The sequence below is a fragment of the Cetorhinus maximus genome, chromosome 20 (assembly GCF_964194155.1).
Source record: "Cetorhinus maximus chromosome 20, sCetMax3.hap1.1, whole genome shotgun sequence".
NCBI classification, from domain to species: Eukaryota; Metazoa; Chordata; class Chondrichthyes; order Lamniformes; family Cetorhinidae; genus Cetorhinus; species Cetorhinus maximus.
Window position 1 is genome coordinate 68,332,270 of NC_135898.1, and position 25,411 is coordinate 68,357,680.

A 25,411-nucleotide genomic window follows, 5' to 3' on the forward strand; every position below is an offset into this window, starting at 1 on the left:
TCTGCACAGAATTTGAATGAACTAACTAGTAGAATTTAATATCAAGCATCTGACTAATGCAGGAATATTACTAATTTGAATATAATAAATTTGCATGTAAGTGTGGTAAATTGCATTCTAGATGATTTACTTTATATTTGTTGAGAAATATACAGAATGCTAATTCTAAATTTTCTATAGATCTATAGCAGCAATGGTACTGCAGCCCTCAAACAGTTAATTGAAAATATGTCCCATGTGTATTTTCATGCTATTTATTAATTATTAAACACGGATCAACAAAAAGAAACCTTGAACCTGAAGAAAAAATATTCATTTCAAAAAAAAACTTTGAAATCTAACATTTTATTTTGCCTTCTGAAAAATTCAGCAACCTTCCCCTGCATCTTAAGTCAAGGTCATTGTTTGCAATTGGAGCAATAAGTGAAACCATAATCTTTTCATGATTCTCTTAGTACCGTACGAAATAGCACTTGGGATCTTTATTTATCTAATATATTTAATACAAACTCGTTCTTCAATTCATCTCTGTAATTCTTTTTTGCTTTCAAGGTCATTATTCAGATAAATAAACCAGCACAACTACTAAAGATGCTACTAAGGTACTTTCGGCAGAGGGTGCATAGAAAAAGAAATAACTCTCTCTGGGAGAAATTACATGCGATGAGGGGCAACCATATACAGCTTTTGTCTCAAGGAGTCTCCTAGGTAAATGTAGAGATTTGGTAGATTTTGGCACTGCTATTCAGACAGCACACATATACTGAAAACATTATTCTCTACGGCATACCCCAGAGGGCTTTGTGATCATCTGTATGCTCATAGTTATTCCTTTCTCTCAAATTCATGACAAGAGTTCCTTTATTCGTTTTAAAATATCATCAATAACCTGACAGCTTTCCTTTCAGCAAAAAATATTAACTGTTTTACTCACTAAGTCAGATGATACAAGATAATAATCACTGGTAATAAACAGAATAAGCTGACTATAAGGAGCTATCAATGCAATGTACACAATAGGAACAATTATTTGATTCAGTTACAGGAAACAAACATGAGACACACCATTTGAAGCTTCAATCTCAGTGCCATTTACAATCAGCATTAAGTAGATCAAGATAGAAAAAGGACCCCTTCACTGGTTATTTAAGAAAAGGGAGACTGAAGTGAGGAAAATAAAGGAGCAAGAAGTTCTAATTACTTAGATAAAATATAATGGATCACTTTTTTTTATCAGAATAGATTGTGAAACTGCCTCAGCCATTGCTCTCAATTTCCTTACAACACAGATACCTTTATTGCTAATACAAAACGAACATTCCATCCAGCACTAGTGTCAAGATCTATGTTGTGCCAAAGAAGATATTCTTATCCTTTTTCAGCACAATGGCTCTCAAGGCTAGGCTGCTAGTCATTCTAATTTGAACCGTATAATCACCTGATTTTCCTCTTTTTCTGGTATGACAGGAATCGTCTTTTATTCCAGTTTACTGTACATAGAGACATAGAGTCAGGAAGGAGATCCTCAAGGTGTGCCAGTAGCAAAGGTAGAAAGGAAAGTTTTCTGCAGAACTGAATCTTTACCATCTCTTGTCAGAGATGATCCCACTGATGCACCTTCTCAAGACTGATACTCACTTCATTCTTTTTTTCTCACCATTATATGTTTATAGTTTCCTAATCACTCTTTCATTAACTGGGAGAATGTAATAACAGTCAATAAACTTCAAATGCAGTTCATGGCATGTAAAGTTTTTTGAGTCTTTGTGATAACTGTCACCTCCTGAAAACACATGCTTTGATATTCCTGTCATGAATCATTATCTTAGTAGGGCATTGCTTTCAGTCTTATTCATTGGGACTGTTCTGAGTCACCTATAGAGACCTAACTTTCTAACCCTGACATTCTCTCATAGGGGAGAGTTTTCTCCCCGTCGGGCGGATCGGTCAGGAGCAGGCGCGGGCGGGCACGGAGCCGATCACCGCCCGTGATCGGCCGCACACCGCCATTTTAAGTGGGTGGGCCAATTAAGGCCCGCCCAGCGTGCCGCACACCCAGAAGGGCTCAGCACCAGCTGTGCGGGTTGGTGGGGGGGGGGGTGGAGGAGGGAGAGTCAGGGGCCTGTGCTCTTTCGCACGGAAATCTCCCTGAGGCACAGAGCTTCCTCAGGGAGATTAAGTTCAGTCATAAAGATGGGAAAAATAAAAAAATAAAATTATTCAGGCATGTCCCCTCATGTGGCATTGTCACGTGAGCTGGCACGTTTATGAATTTTCATAAAACATTTTATTTAATTAATAAACACTCCCTCCTCCGCCCCCCCCACCCGCCCGTGGATGAGGTTCCATGAAAAATGTGAAGGCCGCCTGGGCTCTTCACCTGCCCGTCGACCTTAAGGTTGGACGAGCAGCCCTGACAAGCATTTTAATTAGTTCATTAGTGGCCTTAACAGGCCTTTGACAGTTCGACAGGCGCGCAGCCGACTCTGGTGCGCGCCCACCGAACTGAAGATCGGAATGATGCGCGGTGACATCGGGACGCATGCCCGACATCACCACGCATCATTTTACGTGTCGGGGTGCGGGGCCCGCCTCCACACACCGAACAGAAGATTCTGCCCATTAAAAACTACTTATTTCTTCAACAATTCTTTGTGATCAGTATATATCTGAATTGTTAAACAATACCTCATCAACTGATGTATTTGCAAGGTATGTTTTTAAATGGTAATGATCAAATTAATTGAGACCTTACCTTCAAAGCAATTTACATGTATATGTTTTAAAATTCTGAAGAGAAGCACATAAACCAGGTTCAGTAACCTTTTGGACGAATTTTATGAGATGTTCAGTGCTTGTTCCTAATACTATAGCTGAGATAGGGAACTCGGTGTGCTGAAAAACATAGCACAGTACATTGAAGTACAGACATTGTTCAAAATGACACACTCTGTTATAGTGCAATTTCAAACACATTGTGCAGAATTTTATGGATGACGCGCGGGTGGTGGGCCCTGCACATTAGTCTTAAAATGGTGCGCATTGATGTCAGGCGAGCGTCCCAACGTCAGCGCGTGCCATCGCGATATTTTGCTGGGCGGGCGCACGATGAAGCGCGACCACCATTAATTAAAGGGCTTGTTAAGGCCCTTAACTCGTCAATCGACGCCGATTTTGAGGCATCCGTGTGAATTTTGGCTCGGCGCACGGGCCCAACGGGCAGGCGGGTAAGTAACTTTTTAACAAAACTCATCCACAGGCGGGATCAGAGGGCTCAGTGGGGTTGTCAATGTTTCATGTGAAGTATTTATTGCAGCAAGTTTTTTAAACTTGCCTGTGTGATCGGTAGCAGTTCAGATCGATTTCGTACAGCTTTCTGTGTACTTTGAACCTTCAGGTCAGCACTCTGCAGACAGTAATCTTTATCAGGCCTGCAGCTTTCCGGAGGCCTCCATTTAGCCTGGGTATGGGTTCTGACATCTACACTGGAGGCAGCTCCTCTGAGGATGAAGGAAGGGCTAGAATAAGGAGGAGGCCAGGACTGGACAATCAGCCTCCTGAGGAGCCACCTTTGGGAGGCCAGGCGCAGGCACAAGGGGCGCAGGGCCAAGAGGCTGTCCAAGGTGGAAGGGGCTGCAGAAGACGTCACTATCCTGCTGCCAGAGTATACAGGCGGCGAAGCAGTCACCTCATTATGTCTGAGGTGCAGTGCCGAAGGACGCTCCGTCTGTCAAGGGAAACAGTCAACTATATCTGTCAGATGATTGGCCCTGAGATATCTCCTAACTGTGTGGGCGGACACCCCATGCCAGTGGCTCTGAAGGTCACAGTTGCCCTCCACTTCTCTGCATCTGGCTCCTTCCAGGGCTCGGTGGGTGATCTTTGCGGTATCTCCCAATCAGCTGTGCACACTCGTGTCAAGCAGGTTACAGACGCTCTGTTCAGATGTGCATTGACCTTCATTCATTTCCGCTGCGACCAGGCAAGCCAGACACAGTGAGCCAGAGGCTTCGCGGCCATTGCTGGCTATCCCCGCATCCAGGGTGCTATAGGCTGCACACATGTGGCCATCAAGGCGCCAGCAGGTGAGCCCGGTGCCTTCGTCAACAGGAAGGGCTTCCACTCCATGAACGTGCAGATAGTGTGTGATTACAGGATGCTGATTCTGCAAGTCTGTGCAAGGTACCCAGGCAGTTGCCACGATGCCTACATCCTCAAACACTCCCAGGTGCCAGGGCTCTTCAGTGCTCCAGCCCGGCTGGATGGTTGGCTGCTGGGTGACAAGGGCTATCCCCACAGAAGGTGGCTCATGACGCCTCTCCGCCATCCAAGATCAGAAGCTGAGGAGCGCAATAATAGGAGCCACGGCTCCACAATGGCTGTGGTGGAGAGAACCATCGGCCTTCTCAAAATGCACTTCCGATGCCTGGACCACTCAGGGGGTGCACTCCAATACCCCCCAGATCGTGTCTCTCTGATAGTGGCAGCGTGCTGCGCTCTGCGCAATCTTGCGCTGGAAAGGGGAGATGCAGTTGACGATGAAGACCTTGACGCAGTGGATGAGGCTGCACTTGATGAATCCAGCAGTCTCTCAGAGGATGAGGAAGCACAGGGCAATGATGAGGGGCAACACGCCGACCCGTATTACACCAAGGAGGCAGGGACACCCGGGAAACTTTAATCCAACGAACCTTCAGCAAGCTCCACACAAGTGGATCTGCAGGACCAACATTGCCTGGCGCATCCATAAGCGGCACTTAAGTGCTACATCTTCCAATTCATCAGCTGCAACTAAGGGCTTAGTACATAAACATCAATGTCCACTCAAACACTCATGATCTGTCTGTGAAACAGACAAATGGAGTACAAAGGGGACACCCTCAGCCATGGTAACAAATGTGGACTTTATTCCCATCCATCAGATGGTGCCACCAAAAACATCACAAAACGTTGCTCCGATGTTGACAAAAATAAATTCCCTAATCTAGGGGCAACAGAAAAGCACCAGTGAGAAACCCGTGGAGTGCCTAACGTTCGTTATGCTTACGTTTGCGGGTGCCTCGTCTTGGTGCCACCCCATCGCTCAGAGTGGCATCTGAGACAGCCTGCTGACTCTGCTGTCCTGTTGGCCTCGATGATCTTGGCGGGTGTCCTCTGGCCCGCGGAGCCTGTGCTGGCCCTGCCTGGGAGGGAGAGGCTATTTCCAGAACTGGCAGCTCCCCTGTTGTCGCAGCGTCAACGGATGCAATGGTCACTGGCAGAAGGGCGGAGGAGCTGCTGCCCTCATCCAGACCACCCTGTGAGGAGTTCGCAGAGACGACAGGCAGCTGCTGCGCCGACGTGAGATCACTTTGGACCTCCCTGCTCACCGCATATGGATGGGCACCGAGCTGCGACACCTGGTGCCCAGAACATCTCCCACATTGCCAATGACCACCTGGCAGGGTGGTGGTGGGGGGGGGAGGGGGGGGGGGGTCGCAGGGGGGAGCCCTCAAAGCTAAGGCTACCTGCTGGGTTCAATGGCCAAGGCTGACATGGTATTCATCCTTCCAGAGCACAACAAATTATTGAAGTGCTTGCCGCACAGGATCCCTGTGCGACGGACAGCATCTAGGGAGTTGACCACGTCCGCCACCTCCTGCCAGGCCCGCTTCGTGATGTGGGAGGCCCTACCCCTTCCCATCCTCAGGAAACAGGACCTCTCGACGTTCTGCCACCTCTTCGAGAAGAGCAGCAAAGCAGACATCAGAGAAGCGAGAAGCACATTGGCCCCCCCCCGCTTGTCTACCCTGCAGCCTACCCTCCTCCTCTGGCCTGCCCTCCTCCGGAGCCCACTGTGCAGACCCCCTGCACTTGTCGCTGGCCATGGTGAACAGCCTAAAGGAGGCTGCCTGGCCTTTCTTTATACAGACGGCCAGTTCCCCATTGGAACCGGCGGTCTGTGCACGCCCGCAGAAAATTTGAAAATCCTGCCCTCCATGGGAGTGTGAAACGTACTGGGCGGGCCTTAATTGGCCCACCCGCGCAAAATGGCGGCATGGCCCGCTTCGCCGGCGGCAATTGGCTCTGCGCCTGCTGGCGATTGAGTCGGGCCCGCCCGCCAAACAGAAAATTCTGCCCATTATCTTCGATATTAACCAAACTCAACTTCGTGGGAATGGGGTCCACATTTGGGGTTAGCCATCTGTGTTACGCCCCACCCTCCTTCTTGCTGCGCTGAGTTCAACAGAATGTGAAGTTGAGCATGTTTCAAAATGGGCATCCAACCTGAATTTGTCTTCTTCCTACCTGACGGGCTAAGTTAAAACTGGGGTCCTCATTTTTTTGAGACCAGAGAAGAAATAGCAACATTTGTACTTTCCATCAGGGATGCTGTCTGCACTCTCATTGACAGGATCCTTGTCATTAGCTGGGTCTCTACATTCCAAATGAAGCAGCACAATATCATTAACATTTCATCAATGCCATCAAAGTAGAACTGTTATTGCCAACAGTGCTGCAAGTTAAAGTAGGTGCATTAATTTTCATGCAACTTGGGCATGCTATAAATCTGTACAGGTTCTTTGTGTGCACTTTGTGTAACTCTCTTTAGGCAATTTTCTGCAATGAATATTGAAATTTCAGGTCACAATTCCAGCAGGAAAACAGGTTTTGTTGCGCTTCAGCAGAAAATAAAATGCTCAAGCAGATTGGGGGAAGGGAGGAAAGATTTGAATCCAGTGTTTCCGTTCTGTGAAAGAGAAAACCCACGGAGAAATGGGTGCTGAGGTCAACCTTTGTCTGATAAATGTTCCAGCAGTTACAGCTGAAATAGTTAGCAAGCATCTAATAGTCTCAGAATTGTCCTCAATGGGGATAAATGGGAAGCAAAAATGCAGGCTTAAGTTTGTAATTTAACCTCTGAATTATTTATAACTCCATAAATCTCAGAGGATGGATCAAATGATCCTGTGGCCAGCCTGTGACCAGATTTTCAGGAGAAGGTAAGAAGTACTTGGCACTGTCTCCCCCAGTATATTACTTTGTCAAATGTGCAACTGATTTATAGAGGCCAAGAGGTTCCATGCTCTGGACTGAGCCAGAGTAGCAGAAAGAACAGTACAATTGGCCCTGGTGCTAATGGGCAAGAAATAGGAAAAGTGCCCCACTCCCAATCACTGGCCCGGGACCTTTGTTGGAAGTATATGCTTGGCTATCGTGCAAGGACAGGATCCAGATTAACTGCAAAATGTTTGACACTCAATATCAAAGCCCAAACATGAAGAGCGGCCACTTGGCTGAGATATTGGAAGGGGGAAATGCATATGAAATTGTAGAGCAGCCTTCAGGAGAACTGAACACAAAGTTACTGAGCAGGGGATATTATTATTTATATTCCATAATTACCTGAGATTCCTTCTCATGTAAATATGACTAAAATATTAAGCTGATGATCTGTGTGCTGATGGTTCACAACAGTATACTCAGAGATCATCAGCTGACTGATCTTAATTTCATGACTTTTTTCAGCAAAGGGAAATAGTCAAACCAAAATATATATTTCTAGATTAAATTGAAAAAAATATAATGAAGTAAACCTATTAAGGAATTTTAGTCTATTTTACCAAGATTTTGGATGGATGTAAACAAAGAGATATCTAGCAACATTGTCTAACATACCAACAGCTTCTATTTTACATGAAATAAAAAAATTACGATAATTAGGTAGCAGTTCCAGGTAGTGTGGCTGTTCCAGCAGGGAAGGATAAGGCAGATAACAGCAGTATAAGCTAAGCAACTCCAATTAAATGCATTTCAGAAGAATTATCTCAACACATACTGAGAAAAAGATGTCGCACAAAATTATACTGGATGTTAAAATGTGGAAGCTTTTTCTTAAAACAAGCATTTTCTACAAGAGATTATTTTCTGTAACCTTGCATTTCTTTTCTTGCAAAAGCATCCATACTGTGGATTATAAAACAAATGGCCTGTCACTCATGGTAGGTACACTGTTTGCAGTCTTACATCAAATACCACTTGTCTGTGGCATTTAGTTGTGCTACAGTTCTGGCAGATTGTCCAAGAGTCTCTCTCATCTGACGCGTCAGGTCGACAATCAAACAAAGGGTGGTGGTAAATTCTGTTTCACAGTTAAGCAAACTGAAGGATATTACCTAGGTATTTGTCACAACCCCACAGAATCCTGTTTCTAATCTGCCATCTGGATGGATGTAGCAAAATTGAGAAGCAGGGGACAGACATTTCTCAGTAACAACCTGCTGTCATTCAGTATTTCAGCTCCCTGTGATTTTCCTTTAGCTAGACTAGAAAATCAAAGGAAACTGGTACATTCTGAAGTCTTCAGCATAGTCATGAATGTTTTGATGGAGATTTGTTTATCAGGACGTCTATTTTGTCAAGCAATTTTGGTGGTATGTATTTTAAGTTGATATTTTAAGAAATATTTTTGAATTATTTACTCTCCTCTTTTGAGGCAACCCACTATTTCACTACAAATCATTCCCTGGCCTTAGGGCAATGGGAGAGAATTATCTCAGTTGGCTGGATGGCTAGCATATGGTTCAGAATAACATCACCAGCACAGGTTCATTTCCCATTCTGGCTGAAGCAGTGTTAGGACCTGCCTCCTCACCCCAGCCCTGACAGTGGAAGGCAATAGCAAACTACCACTGACAAAAACTGCCAAGAAAACAGCTCAGGATGAAGCATCAGCAGAAAATGAGCCAAGGGCTGCCTTCAGAAAGAGCGCACATGACATAAGTGAGGGCAACAAGGTAAACACATGTTCTTGCCACTGTCTTTGTCTAACTAGCCATTAGGAGGTATATGAGATTAGGCAAGGTTCACTCATTCTCCAATTTTCCATCCATCTTGACTGGGAAGTATCCAACCTCTATACTGAACCACTTCCAATCAATCTGGATCTTCCCACATTTAACAAAGGGAGCCTGAATCCTGAGATTCATGGTGTCGTGCATTGATGTAAACTGGACAAATGAAAAATTGATTTAACACAATTATTAAGCTTGCCTCTCTCTTTTTGGTGACCATAACAACAATTTAATAGAACTAGCATTTTTTTTTTTGCAAAAATAGAAGTTGAATTTTGAGAGTTTACATGATTTTATTACAGACATTTACAGAAAAGCAAATTCCAATAGAATAGATGAAATAAACCTCTTTATAGCTAAAAGGGATTTTTTGATACTCAAAAGGTTAATTAAATAACATACACAGTATTTCTAGAACATGTTTACTCACTTGTGACTAATGTACAGTACAATTAACAGTAAAAATATTATAGCCTTCAGCTTGCATTAGTAGATTGGTTATTAAAATAGCAAAATCCGATTGGCTTGCAAGTGGGTACTAATTACCAATTTTAATAAATTAAATTTTATAAAGGATGCTGTTCTTAAAGGGACAAGACTTAGCTACTAATAGGTGTCATCGAGGAATGCATGAGTTAGTTCCTAGAATAGGGGCTATGAGTTAATTGAAGCACAGCTTAGTGCTTTAAAAAGGCCTCTGGTCTCATATTCCAACATTGAAACTTACACTTTATGTTTAAAATGGCTTACATTATGACATCTGGCATAAAACATTTTACATCCTCCTTCAATGTGCCTCAGCCTTCAGGAGAATATTGTGCAAAGCAATAACATCCCAATTTCCAATACATTGGCACTACATGAATTTCAAAGATTGCAACAAAAACAAAAGCTAAATGACAGTTACTTTTTAATAGTGGTTCTACATGAGAAATGAATTTAGATCAAGGCCTGATGAGTATAGAAAATTCTATATGGCAAGAGGTAATATTGTGGATAGTGCCCTGCAACTGAATTAAGAGCCTAACTCCTTGGATTATGCATAATGTATAACAGCATTGAATACAACAGTTACAACACTGACAAACTGCTCCAAAATGAGTTAGATGCACTTTATTATGTGTAATTGAGAAGATGGTTTCAGCAATTCCCTTACTTGTTGACTGCAGAAGTTCTCCACCAACTTGAAAAGCAGCTCAGAAATGTGAGACTGCATCTACTTAAGTAGCTCCAATAAGTCATCGTGTTGAGGTTATTCCTCCAGCCCAAGAGGAAACATAGCCCATCCACCGAACACTCAATTGCTCCCTTCAGTTTAAGGTATGCCATCTCCTTTGGCTTCCTGCAAGTTTGCCAAAGTTTTCATTGTCCTGCCTTTGGCTAGTCACTTTATTGTAAGAATTTTGCCCTTGTCGGGTGGGCTTGGCGGGAATGGGCAGGGGCGGTCAGGAAGCTGACCACCCCCAGCGATCGGGGCCAGACCGCGATTTCATACTGGTGTGCCAATTAAGGCCCACCCAGTATGAAATGCGAGCTGCAGTACTCAGTGCTGTCTGTATTGGGGGGAAGAGGAGACCGAGCACGAACTTGGCACAGGCGTGCAGGTGTGCGCTGGAAAACCTCCCTGAGGCACAGAGCTGCCTCAGGGAGACGAACATTTTTAAAAATAAAAAATAAAGATGTTAAAAATGTTATAAAACATGTCCCCTCATGTGACTCTGTCACATGAGCAGGGACATGTTATTAAATAAATTTTAAAATTTTTATTTTATTTTTATTTGATGTTGGAAACCTCATCCCGCCAATGGATGGGGTTTCCAAAAAAATGCAAAGGCCGCTTGGCCTTTTCGCCTGCCCGCCAACCGTAAGGTTGGACGGGCAGCAAACAATTTCTTCTAATTATCTTTTTAACGGCCTTAATAGGCCTTTTAATTGTCGGCAGGCGCGCTGCTGACTCCGGCACCTGCCCGCCGACCAAAATATCACGTGAGTGCGCAATGACATCAGGACGCTCGCCTGACGCCATCGTGTGTCATTTTACGCTCTGTTGGGTCAAGCGCGCACCCACCCGCCGAGCTAAAAATTCCGCCCTATGTACTGCCTCTGACCAGCCAACCAGATCGAATGACTTTGTTATACCATTTGAAAGTCTACTAATGACAATGAGGATTCGCTACACTTCTATCTGTTTATGATGGAGAATATTTACATGTGTCTTGTAAATTTTTCTTTAATGTTTCTAATTGGTGTCTCGGTAATGACAAGGTACCGTTATTGCCAAAAACAGCAACTAGAAACATTAAACAACAAAATTCATTCAGTTCAATGCAATTTGTTTTTACATTCTTAGTCCTCAATGACAAATTAGGATTTTCTTATTCAACGTTCATCAGTCAAGTGAATTTAAATCATTAAATTCGTTAAATATATTCCTACAATTTGTTTCATTTAGACTCCCAAATAATTAATATATCGCTGCTATGTTGATTCTTTAATATAACTTATTGTATGAACTTGTTTGTGATGTCCCTCAGTGCTGTCATACCCATTTGGCTCATTTTTAAAAAGTTATGTTATTTATTTTGTTTTAAGATGATTAACATACTTTAAAAAAAAACCCTTTGATACTGGTCCGTGGTGGGAATTATCACTAACAAAATATCTATTTCATGTTCAATAAGGATATTCTGGATGGAATTCAATGAATTCAATGAAGAAGAATATGTTACATATTCTGACTCAACAACCTAATTAGTTTATTTATTAAATGCTCAAAGTTCTCATGAATATTTCATGCTATACATTGAATTTAAAGTCTTTAACCAAAATACCTGTGCAAAGGAATTTAACCTTTGTCGTCATGCTAATCATAATATAGATTATTTGTGCTTTGTTTCTCAAAGAGATGCGATAAATATGCTATCAGAAAAGTTAATATGCCCATCTGATCCTAATTTTAATACAGCATTATCCCATTTTTAAAAGTGATTGCCATCCATCTTTATTTCAGCTCATAGCTTGAGTTTTTAGATTTTGCTGCAGCTTTCCTTCTGCTGCAAACAACAGTCATGAGGGCAATGTCTCAGATGACAGTGCAACTGATTGTAGAATGGTTCTGAAGCAGATAAATAGTAGAGGAGAGTTGAGAGGAATGAAATCCTACTTAGAAAGAAAAGAAACATTTAGGAAAACAAATGAATGGCAAGAGGTTAGTGTTTTTCTTGAGTAAAGTAATTATTACCTGATAGAGGAGATCATAAAAATGGAAGGCAAGGCTGGACGATAAGGTACATTAAATTAATGAAATAAAAGCAAAAAACTGCGGATGCTGGAAATCCATAACAAAAACAAAAATAAAAATACCTGGAAAAACTCAGCAGGTCTGACAGCATCTGCGGAGAGGAATACAGTTAACGTTATCGAGTCCGTATGACTCTTCAACAGAACTAAGGAAAAGTAGAAGAGAGGTGAAATATAAGCTGATTTAAGGGGGTTGGGACAGGTAGAGCTGGATAGAGGGCCAGTGATAGGTGGAGATAACCAAAAGATGTTGGAAATATTGCCAAAATTTCCAAAATTTGCCAAAGATTGCCAGAATTAATGAAGTTACACAAAAAACAATTCAAGTTTTAGTTGCTATTATTTGAAAACCCGCACTTGGCGCCCACTTTAAACACTGCCAAAAATTCTACTGATTTATTTTAAAGAATTTATCACTTGTGGTGTACATACAAAAATATTAGCATTGAGAGGGTTATGATAGATTATAAAAACATAGTCAGAAAAGCCTAAAGATTTGCTTAAGAAAATGAAGGATTCCCAGTTGAAACGATAAGGTAATGCTGTTTTTTGCACCTTAAAACAGAATTGTGTTTTCTTAATTGCTTTTTTGGAAAGAAACAATTAACTAACAGCAAACAATTATACACTTTTTTGATTTGACCATTATCACAGGACTTTCATGCCATTCCAAATGCTAAGCAATTACTTTATTGAGATAAATTAAATCTTAGATTCTTAAATATTTAAAATGAAGATGGTATTGCCCATTTAAAGCTTCCAATTTGTTTCTTGTAGAATTCAAGAAAATGTTCATGGTAAATTTTAGTGAGAAGATAACATATGCAGATTTTCTTATCCTTAAAGCCTCTCTTCCCTTTCAAAAGTAGAAGTGATCAGAGTACTTTATTAACTGACTGGCAATCCTTTGTTTCACTACAACTTAATAATTTTCTGTCAATTTATCCATCTTCTTTGAGGAAAAATTAACCTTTGTTCACCAGTAATAGATCTGGCAGACTTCCCGGGTAACAAATAAGCTGCTTTGACAAAATTGCATCCCTTATTTTAACATGAAACACATCTCCTTCCTTAAGTTCCCCAATTGTTGGAAGAGAATGCATCAAAAGCAAAACACAGAGGGTGGTGGTGAGGGGAGGGAGGTGGTGGAATTTGATTGCTATAAGAGAACAAACAATACATTGGAGATCCTCATACAAGACCCAGCATCGTAGAACACAGACAACTAGTCCTACTAGACAATTATCACATTTTTAAAACAAATGTACAACAGCATAGGCATGTAGCTTGAAATGTATAGCTGAACCAGCCTTTGTCATTTATAATTTGATGTAAGTGACTTGAATTGTTTGATAATGCATCTGCTTAGTATTCCAGCCTCAGAGAACCATGTATTGCTCTTCAGCTGGAAACTGACACTTCTGGAGGGTGAGGCCAGTTCAGGATCATGTGACCAACAAAATGTGAAGGAATTTCTTTCAGGATACTTTTCTGTGCATTATTATGAAACAAAACAGAATAGATTTATATGTTCACCTCATCATAAACCCGGCAACATGCCTCTAGGACGTTTCAACAAATCAGACTTTAGTGGTTCGAATGGTACTGATAAACATTCCAAGAAAAGGAGAAAATATCACCAGCAAAATTTCCCCCAATAATCTGGTCCAGATTATTAGCAAATTCTGATCTGATAAATTGTTTTATGAAGTGAATCTTTAAAAAATCTGCATTTTAACATGAGGTGATTAACTTTCACCAGCAACTTAGAGTAATGTTCAGCAACGGAGTCTGCAATATTATCCATTAGACTCCACCTGTTGGGCCACATCATAGCTTACATTCAAGGGAAAAAGGTTAAGCTCTATAAAGCAAGCATGTTATTTTTCAGAAATTGCATGGAAATTTAGAATGAGAAGTTAATTCAGATTTTAAGTACCAGTCTATGGCCAGGATTTTATGGCCCCTTCCTACCCCTGGCAGGATATTACGGTCCTGCCGAACTGAATGGAGATTTAAATGGCTCACCGCATCCGCCAAGGGGAGACACGCCATGGTGCGGCTGCAAAATCCAGGCCTATGTAACATATAATTAAGCCTTTAGAACAGAATCAAGGTTAAGTGTGTATGGGTTTTTAGTATTCTGAGGAGCATGAAAATTCTAGACCAGATTTCTGCACAAGTTGTGGAGCCTGTACAGGATTCAGTATGTTCTGTGATTGAATGCATTCAGAATTTGGATACAGACAAGTCGCATACCATCCACAGAAGGTCAGAACGTACTACAGCTTGGTTTGACTAGAATCAGCTGTTAGATTTTGCTCCACTTTAATGTACAATAAATGTTACTTTTGTTGGACAGTTACAATTTTCAGCTCTGTTTTGATTTTAGCAATACCTTTATCTCACTTTACTGGAATATTCATTTTCTACACATCATTGGAACTATTGACTTATACACCATAGGGATGTTTAAAACAATCGGCTGAACTTGGCCATATATTGACTCACGTAATCTAATATTACACATATGCTTTTGTTAAAAAATGGAATTTGTCATGGCTACTTTCAAATTCCATTTTATGAGTGCTCTAATTCATTCTTAATAACTTTGTGGGGCTCTCTGGGAGTATGCATCAAAGTCCAGTCTATCATTTATATAATGACATTTATTTGGACACTGATTAGCTTCTATATCAGTTTTGGGCTGCTAGAAATCCAGCCTTGAGTTTGTCTTGCATTTCATCTGAAGTCATACTGAATATAATCACAAGTTTATACTGTAAGTTTTAAGTTTCACACCTTGTGGGACTAGAGCAGTATGCATGCCATCTCAGAAGCCTGTCAAAATCCATGTTGGTTAATACAATTATTCAATGTTTTTCAAAACATTAGAACCAAGAAATAAATGATGGTCATCTCTGCATAACAATGATTCCATTCAAAAAAATATGCAACATTGGAGAATAAAATGCACCTACCAATGGAAACTCTTAAAAAAAAATTGCTCTGTTGCCAGACATATGATTCAGATGCTGTCAAAATTAGGAAATGGAGCAATATCTTATATGGAATTTGATATTGTAAGACTTAGAAAATTGGGAACACAGCTTTTCATGTATTAAAAAACTAGGGGTACTCCATTAAAACACAATGAAACATGAGTACAGATAACTGCAGAATACACTAAACGTCAAAGACAAGGATGAGTGGTTTGTCTAAGATACAGTAATTTTTTGGGTATAGTCAAAGGATTGGAGTAGAGCTTTGGGAACAAATAGAATGTTTTTAATTATGAAGTGCAATGGCCACTGAAAGGTCAGCATGCTGCCAGGTACCGAGACTGTGCATGTGCAGAGGCCTAATGTTTCTGTATTCTGTTTGGCAGCGCTCTTATTATTCGTTTAACATACAAACACTGTATTTCTTACTCTGTATCTTGTAGAGAAAAAAGTCGCTAGGTGTAGTTAAAACAAGTGCACCATTCAGCCACACAAATAATTTTGTTGAGGCCAGGGCAGCTCTACCAGTTAGAAAATGAAATGAGCAGATTGTCTGTCAGAATCAGAATATACATTTTCTTGAAAAACGGCAAGTTGTAAATATATAATATAAAAATCTATATTTATCTGTTCTACATTACAAAAGCTAAAGCATATAAGTGACGTTATGTCTCCGTGTTTTTCATCAAGTTACCTTTTTAAGTTCAAATACAGCTTTCAACTCAGTTATTCAATGTATAAGTAATGAATGAAAATCATACAAATTATAATGTCTTTCAAGGGTTACTTGAAATATTCACAGATTACAGTAACTCCATAACTTCAATATATGGGCTGATTAGAACCTAAATGATGGGACATTTTTATATTGAAAACTGAGAAATATGAAACATAAGACTAAATAAATTTATATCTATTTTTCTTTAGATATATCTACAACAATGTCTCATGTGACTGTAAGCTTCTGCTCAATACAAAAGTTTAACTTTAGAATTTTTGTCCAGAACCTCCCTCAAATTTAAACATTGATCTTGTCATTTCAGAATATACTGCTTCTTTTCTGTTAATTACTGTATTTTTCATTTTTAATTTAAGTACACATATGGAAGAAGCACAACTTCTCTAATGACTATGTAGTATAATAATACATTCAAAAATACAAACTCCAAACAATGACAAAATTTAACTGGCCACATGTGGAGAATCCCAAAAGTATAATGGGAGGAAAGATCGAGCTGAACAAAACACCTCTGCGAAGAAGTAAAATTGAAGCCTAAGATTTCAAAGAGGGAAGGACCTGAGGTAAATGAATCTTATTGGGTGAATTTCTAGGAGAACATTTTGATAATTTCATAGGTAAGTATTTGAAAAAAATATTTTGAACAATTACACTGATGATTCATTTTTTGTTATTGGTAGCTATTCGTTTTGAATGGGAAAAGAACATAGTGGCTAAGGGAAGGATCATGAGGACTCGAAACATCCACTCTTTTCTTCTCCGCCGATGCTGCCAGACCTGCTGAGTTTTTCCAGGTAATTCTGTTTTTGTTATAGTGGCTAAGGGGATGTTTAAAAAGTATTTAAAGCAATTCCATTGATTTCATTTTCTTTTGGAAGCTACTTCTAACTCCTCATTGTTTGTTGATAAGTTTTTGAATTTTATCACCGGTAAGTTTATGTTCTGATTTGCTACTTGTTTCTTAACATTTTCTAGGGCAAAGTATTAGCTTGTGCCAATTCCTTCATGCAAACTTCATGTTGACTACTTAGTTACATGATTGCAGCAAGCTGTCAGAATGAAGCATGCTGCATGCCTGAGCTGAGAGAGCAAAATCGTGAGAAGCGAACAAGATTTCGAGCTAACCTGCATTACTTAAAGCTAGCCTGCACCTCTTAGGAGGGAGTTGCATTTTGGCTGGAGCAGGTGCCGGGAGTCATGCTAATGGTGATTTTGACCTGGGAAAGATATGAGAATGCCACAACATGGCAGAGCATGTTCCAAGGGACTCTGACATAAAACCGGAGGCCTTGGTATGAGATAGACAGGAGAGCGGTTCTCTATCCACAGGGGCACATGAGTTCCTCAAAGCAGACATTGCAAATGCAGTGAAACAAAAAGTTCAATGATTTCATATGAGTGATCAAGATCAGTAAATGCCATATCGCACCACCTATGCCACTGGCCTCACACACTGCTCAATTCACCATCTGCTTTCATTCATCTACTAAGATTGTGATCAAACACAACTAAAAGTTCACATTCATAGCTTCACTGCACCCTCACACACTTAACACTGCTGCAAGCCTCACACCCACTCAGGTTGCACATATTTCCACCTACTCCGCTGTGACAGGCACATCACCCAAGCACATTGCACCACATTCACTGACACACCTCCCTCTCTCTTCCAGGGCAAGGTGGTGAACAACTGCGGAAGCACCTAAGCAGCAGGGAACAGGCATAGTTGCATGTCCTTATGCTGATGAGGACATGGTGCTTGCCATCACTGGAGTGGCCATAGCTGTAGCCTTGGCCAATGGTGGGGCTGAAATGCTTATGCCTAATCCTCCTCCTCACATCCTACTTCCCCCTAATTCCACAATTGGTTCTGATTAATAAGCTGAAATGTGAAAGCATGCACCTCTTGTTTACCCCCACTACAACCCTATGCTTGTGCCCTTCTCCTTTTAGATACCCAAGAACTGCCAGGCAGTGTTGCAGGAGCAAGTAGTGGAAGAGAAAGAAGAAACTGAGAATCACAAAATCACAGAATGGTTACAGAAGGAGGCCATTCAGTCCATCGTGTCTGTACTGGCTTTCTAAAGGAGCAATTCATCTAGTGCCACTCCCCTGCCTTCTCCCCATAGCCCTGTACATTTTCCCTTTTCAGATAATAATCCAATTCCCTCTTGAATACCTTGATTGAACCTGCCTCAACCACACTGTCAGGAAGTGCATTCCAGATCCTAACCACTTGCTGGGTGAAAAAGTTTCTCCTCATGCCACCATAGTTTCTTTTGCCAATTATCTCAAATTTGGCCCACTTGTTCTTAAATTTTCCAACAATGTGAATAAATTTCCCTACCTATTCTATCCAAGCTCTTCTTGATTTTGAATATGTCTATCAAATCTCTTCTAAACCTTCTCTTCTCCAAGGAAAACAGTCCCAACTTGTCCAATCTATCTATGTAACTAAAATTCCTCATCCCTGAACCATTCTCCTGTATCTTTTCTGCACTCTCCCCAATGCCTTCGCATCCTTCCTAAAGTGTGGCACCCAGAACTGGACTCCAGTTGAGGTCAAGCCTCTTCAGGATGACAGCATTTGCCCTCCCAGCCCTGCTACTTTGTCAGTGGCCTTGCTGTTGCCTAGCAGCTAGACTGTCCAGAATGCTGCCAGCCATATTGAGAAGGTGCAATCTAAAGCTGGGCCTTCTAGGAGCAGAGCTCTCTGAGATCATCCTGCAAGGCCATCTGCAGTCTCTCCCACTGAAAGTCAGTGGCCTTTCGTCAGCCATATGGCTGTACCTGTGGCAGCATTTCAAAGGAGCACAAAGCAAAGGCACAAGAAAGACATACACAAAGGGAACACACAAGGGAGTTCCTTGCCTTTTGTATGGAATGTTGGAAGGTTTGATTTATAGATTTGTTTTGGAATGTGGCAGATTTATTTCAGCATTGTGGCCAAGAAGATATTGGGCAGAATTTTGCCCTTGATGGGCGGGTGGGCCCCACCAGCTCAGCGGCAGGCGGGCGGGCAGCCGATCGCCGCCGCCGAAACGGGCCCTGCCGCCATTTTAAGTGGGCGGGCCACCCGACAGGAAGCATTATGCGCTTCCTGTGCAGGCAGGGAGGGGATTTCCCCAACTATCAGAGTGTGCTCTTTCACACATGCGTGCGCAAGAGTTCACATCTCCCTGAGACTAAGTGCTGCCTCAGGGAGAGTGCTGAAAGTGTTTGAAAGTTTAAAAATAGAAAAATAAAAAAATTATTAGCATGTCCCCCTCATATGACAATGTCACACGAGATGGGACATGTTAATAAATATCACAGAAACTTTATTAAAGTTTTTTAAAACAGACATGAAACCTCATCCCGCCAGTGGATGAGGTTTCATGTTTTTTCAGAAGCCCGCTGGGGTTCCTGGCCTGCCCGCCAGCCTTAAGGTTGGATGGGCAGGGCTTTTAATTGTTTTAACTACCCTGTCAATGGTCTCAATTGGCCATTGACAGGTCGGCGGGCGGACAGCTGATTTCGCTGTCCGCCCACCTTCCTGAATATTTAAATGGGACGGGATGATGTTGGGGGTTCCGCCCAACTTCATCCTGCGTCATTTTCGCGTCGGTGAGCGGGCCCCACCCCCAACTCACCGACAGAAAAATTCTGCCCATTGTGTTGGTCTGTAACAGAGAGAAGTCGGGGTGTGGAGACTCTTGTTGAATGGAAAATTGAGATTGCGTTACTGGTGCTGCAGTCATACAAACATACAAATTAGGAGCAGGAGTAGGCCACTTGACTCCTGAGCCCGCTCCGCCATTCAATAAGATCATGGCTGATCTAATTATAATCTCAACTCCACATTCCTGCGTACCCCTGATAACCTTTAACACCCCCCACTTGCTTATCAAGAATCTATCTACCTCTGTCTTAAAGACTCTGTATTAAAAGACTCTGCCTCAACTACCTTTTGAGGAAGAGAATTCCAAAGACTCACTACCCTCTGAGAGAAAAAAATTTTGCCTCACCTCCGTTTTAAATGGGCGACCCCTTATTTTTAAACAGTGACCCCTAGTTCTAGATTCTCCCACAAGAGGAAACATCCTTTCCACATCCACCCTGGTCTAATCTAGTCTCCTCAGGATCTTATGGGCAGAACTTTCTGCCTGTCGGGCGGGCGGAGCTGGAACGGGCGCGGGCAGGGACCCAATCAGCGCCCACGATCGGGTCCACGCTGCCATTTTGTGCAGGCGGGTCAATTAAGGCCCGTCCAGTGTATTTACCGATTCCCGTGAACGGCGGGAGTGTGCGGGCTGCGGCAGGCTTGCACAAACCGCCGGGTCCAATGGCGACCCAGCAGTCTGTTTAAAGGAAGGCCTGGCAGCCTCCTGTCGGTTGCTCACAATGGCCACATCAAGGTCACACCGCAGGGGGTCTGCTGAGCAGGGCACGCTGGAGGGGAGGGCGGAGGAGCAGGGTAGGCTGCAGAGTATGCCAGCCTCGCTTTTCAGATGACTTCCTTGCTGCCCTCCTCGAGGAGGTGGTTGGATCCAGTTTCGTAAGCGCTTCAACGAATTGTTGTGCTCTGGAAGAATGAGTACCATGTTGGCATTGAGCACTTAACCCAACAGGTAGCCTTAGCCTTTGAGGCCACCCCCCGCAAGTGTTACTGTCGTGACTACATTGAATCATGTTGGGCATTTCTCGGGCGCTGGGTGGGCAAGCAGATAGTGCCCATGCTTGCATCAGCCTGACTGGTTCATGAGGAGATGAGCTCTCCCCCGCACCATGTGTTGTTCTTAGTCGCACATGACTAGTCTGGGGGCAACCTGGAGGAGATGCAGCTAGGCACATACTCATAACTCCAACACATGTCCTATTCACGGTGATGAGATGGTGGAAGGGGAGCCTCAAGGTGTGATGGCCAAGAACCATCTGCTGCTCTCAACACTGCACATAGTTGTGCCTCCTTGCTATAGGAGCAAAGACCATGTGTTTCCTAAAGTGATGTACACAGAATGTGTCCAAGGTGGCCGTTGGAGGTGGGGGGGGGGCGGGGGGGGGGGGGGGGGGGGGGGGGGTTGGGAGCAGGCGTACTATCTTTGTGTGACTGATCAGTAATAGCGGGGAGAGGAGGCACTGGAGGCCTGATATGGCCCACTATGGTTGGGGTGCGGCGTGCGCGTGCAGAGTCTGTCTGCAAATTGCCGCAATGAATGGTCTTCTCTGTTTTTCAGGAGAAGAATGCTCATAATGCGTGTGAGCGTTCGAGGACTGGAGGCAGCCAGGCTCACCTGATGACGTTAGGCCACTTCGAACAGGAGGCCCTGGAGCTTGAGAGGCGCCATGCACCCAGGTCAACTGGTGTCAGTGAGGCTGGGGTGGAACGGCCAGGTATTTGAGGCCAACAGTGAGATCCACAATGTCCTCCCAACATACATTGCACTGATGATTGTTTAATTTGTTATTGTAGCAACATTGCTCGGTCACAGAGTGATAGAGTCAGAGGTGTGGGTCATAGAAAAAGGTCCTTCGGCCCCTCGAGGGTGCGCGCGTCAAACACCTTCCTAAATCTCCTAATCCCATTTCCTAGCACTATGCCCATGTCTTTGTATGCCATGGCATCACAACTGCACATCCAAATACTTATTACACGTTAGGAGGGTTTCTGCATCCACCATTCTTTCAGGCAGTGCGTTCCACATTCCCAACACACTCTGTGCAAAAGTTGCTCATCACATCACCTGTCAACCTCATGCCCCTTACCTTAAATCTATGCCGCCTGATTACTCATCCCTCCGCCAAGGGGAAAAGTTCCTTTCTGTCGACCCTATCTATGCCCCTCATAATGTTATACACCTCAATAATGTCACCCCTCAATCTTCTCTGCTCCAGGGGAAATATCCCCAGTCTATGCTATGTCTCCTCATAACTCCAGCTCTCCAGCCCAGCCAGCATCCTGGTCAACGACCTCTGCACTCTCTCCACTCCAATCACATCCCTCCCGTGAAGCGCATTTCAGAACTGCATGCAGAACTATAGCTGGGCCTCAGCAGCGATTTCTGCACTTGGAACATTACCTCCCTACTCCTATATTCAATGCCTCGGCTAATAAAGGCAAGTATGGCATTTACCTTCTTAAACACCTTATGTACCTGTCCCGCTACCTTAAGGGACCTGTCGACATGCCCAGCAAGGTCCCTCTGATCCTCCTTACTTTCCATGGTCCTACCATTCATCGTTTATTCCCGTGCCCTGTTTGTCCTGCTTAAGTGCATCACCTCACAGTTATCCATAACATTCCATTTGGCATTCATTAGCCCATCTGACCAGCCCGTCTATATCCGCCTGCAATGTAAGGCTATCCTCCTCACTATTTGCTGCCCCACCAATGTTCGTGTCCATTGGTTCTGGAAGGTTGAGCGCGTAATGAACCGGGGGAAAGGGATGAAGTGTGTCACTGTGTGCACTGATCCACTGTCCTCGTTGTTCATTTCAGCATCATCAGAGCATGGCCGCCAGGAGGAACTGTAGGTGCCCCCTCTCGCACCTGAGGGCCTTCAAGTGTCACATGCATCACACCGTTTCAGCGAGGCAGGCACCAGCGCAGATACTAGCACCTCGGTGGGCATTGCAACATCGGCTAGTGTCCCGGGGCACAGTGGAGAGGGCACTTCACAATTGCTGGAGGAACTGGCAGAGACAGAGAGTGCCGATGGCGCCAGCAGTCGGAGGACTGCAGGGGACCAGGCACACGCTCAGTCGGTACGTGATGATGTGCCTCTGGAGTTGTCCACGATGCAGCAGCTGCAGGAAATGCGGCCGGATGTGCGGGAGCATCTGGGAGTGATACATGAGGTTATGCTTCGCGTGGTATCTGTGGTGGAGGAGTCCATGCAGAGCATCAATGAAGCAATGAGCCTCATGACAAAGCATCATGCTTCCTTCATGGAGAGAGTGGCGACTCTCATTGAAAGGCGCCTCCAGGAGAACAATCAGGCCCTCCTGGGGTTACGCTCGGTCCTGCAAGCCCTCACAGCGCCAGTGGCCACAGCTGGTCAGTGCCAGTGTGGGAGATGGTGTGGGCTTCAAGCTTCCCAGCTCATTGCCCATCCATCCACGGTGAGCAGGGAGGTCCAAGGCAACCTCACGTCGGCGCAGCAGCTGCCTGTCATATCTGCAGGCTCCTCTCATGGTGCTCCGGATGAGGGCACCAGCTGCTCCGCCCCTCTCCCAGTGAGGCTGCAGCGACTGGGGAGGTGCCAGCTGTGGAACTGGCAAATCCCTTCCAGCACAGGCTCCACGGGCCAGAGGACGTCCGCCAAGGTCATCGAGGCTAACAGGACAGCAGAGTCAGCAGGCTGTCTCAGATGCCACTCCAAGCGATGGGGCGGCACCAAGACGTAGCACCCGTAAACGAAAGCTTAAGGCACCTTAGGCACACCATGCGTTTCTCACTTGTGCTTTTGTGTTGGCCCTAGATTAGATACATATAATTTTTTTCTGTTTACTTAATGTTTTGTTTTGGATTTGTGAGGACTTCTCATGGTTAAAATAAAAAGCCAGGTATGTTACCGTGGCTGAGGGTGGCTCCTTGGTTCTGCAGGTGTATGTTTAAGATAAATGTCATGAGTGTTTGGTTGGACATTCAAGTTTATGTCCAAAGCCCTTAGTTCCTGCTGATGACCTGGCAGATTTTGCACTGAGGTGTCAAGTATGGAAGCGCCAGGCAAGGCTGGTCCTGCTGATCCATTTGTGTTGAGCTAGCTGAAGGTTCATTGGATTAAAGCCTCCTGGGTGTCCCTGCCTCCTTGGTGTAGTCCTGGGTCAGTGTTTAGCCCCTCAGCATTCCCCTGTGCTTCCCCATCCTCAGAATCAGTGCTGGACTCATCGTGTGCAGCTGCATCCACTTCGTCAGCATCTTCATCGTCCACTGCGTCCCCCCTTTCCAGCGCAAGATTGAGGAGAGCACAGCATGTAACCATTATCACCGACACATGGTCTGGGGGGTACTGGAGGGCACCATCTGAGTGGTCCAGGCATCAGAAGTGCATCTTGAGAAGACTGATGGCTCTCTCCACCACAGCTCCTATTGCTGCTCAGCTTCTGTTCTTGGATGGCAGAGAAGCGTCATGAGCCACCTTCTGAGGGGATAGCCCTTGTCACCCAGCAGCCATCCATCCAGCCGGGCTGGAGCACTGAAGAGCCCCGGCACCTGGGAGTGTCTGAGGATGTAGGCGTCGTGGGTGATGCCTGGGTACCTTGCACAGACTTGTAGAATCAGCATCCTGTGGTCACACACTATCTGCACGTTCATGGAGTGGAAGCCCTTCCTGTTGACGAAGGCACCGGGCTCACCTGCTGGCGCCTTGATGGCCATATGTGTACAGTATATTGCACCCTGGGGAAGCCAACAATGGCCACAAAGCCTCTGGCTCGCTGTGTTCAGCTTGCCTGATCTCAACAGAAGTGGATGACGATCAATGCACACCTGAACAGAGTGTCTGTGACCTGCTTGACACAAATGTGGACAGCTGATTAGGAGACACCACAAAGATCACCCATCGAGCCTTGGAAAGAGCCAGAGGCATAGAAGTTGAGGGCAATTGTGACCTTCAGAGCCACTGGCATGGCGCGTCTGCCCACACAGTTAGGAGAGATCTCAGGGCCGATCATCCGACAGATGTAATTGACTGTCTCCCCTTGACAGTCGAAGCCTCCTTCGGCACTGCACCTCAGTCATATTGAGGTAGCTGCTTCACCGCCTGTATACCCTGGCAGCAGGATAGTGGCATCTTCTGCAGCCCCTTCCACCTTGGGCTACCTCTTGGCCCTCCGCCCCTTGTGCCTGCGCCTGTACTCCCAAAGGTGGCTCCCCTGGAGGCTGAATGTGTACTCCTGGCCTCCTCCTTATTCTAGCCCTCCCTTCCTCCTCAGAGGAGCTGCCTCCAGTGGACATATCAGAACCCATACCCAGGCTAAGGGAGGCCTCCGGAAAGCTGCAGGCCCGATAAAGATTATTGACTGCAGAGTGCTGAGCTGAAGGTTCAAAGTACACAGAAAGCTGCTGGAATTCATTCTGAACTGCTGCAGATCACACAGGCAAGTTTAAATAACTTTCTGCAATAAATACTTCACAGACCAGATTCATGACCCCACTGAGCCCTCTTATCCCGCCCGTGGATGAGGTTCGTTAAAAAGTCTCTTACCCATCTGCCCGTTGTACCCATGTGCTGACACGAAGATCATACGGGCACCTGAAAATCGCCGTCGATTGATGAATTAAGGGCCTTAATTAGCCCATTAATTAATGGCGGGCGCGCGTTGAACTTCATCACGCGCCCGCCCAATGAAATATCGCAATGGCACGCGGTGACGTTGGGACGCTCGCCCGACATCACCCCGCCTCATTTTATGCGCTGACATGTGGGGCCCGCCCCACCCCACCCCCCCTCCCCACCCCTCACGTCAAACAGAAAATTCTGCCCTATATGTTTCAATCAAGTCGCCGCTTACTGTTCTAAACTCCAGCGGATACAAGCCTAACTTGTCCAGCC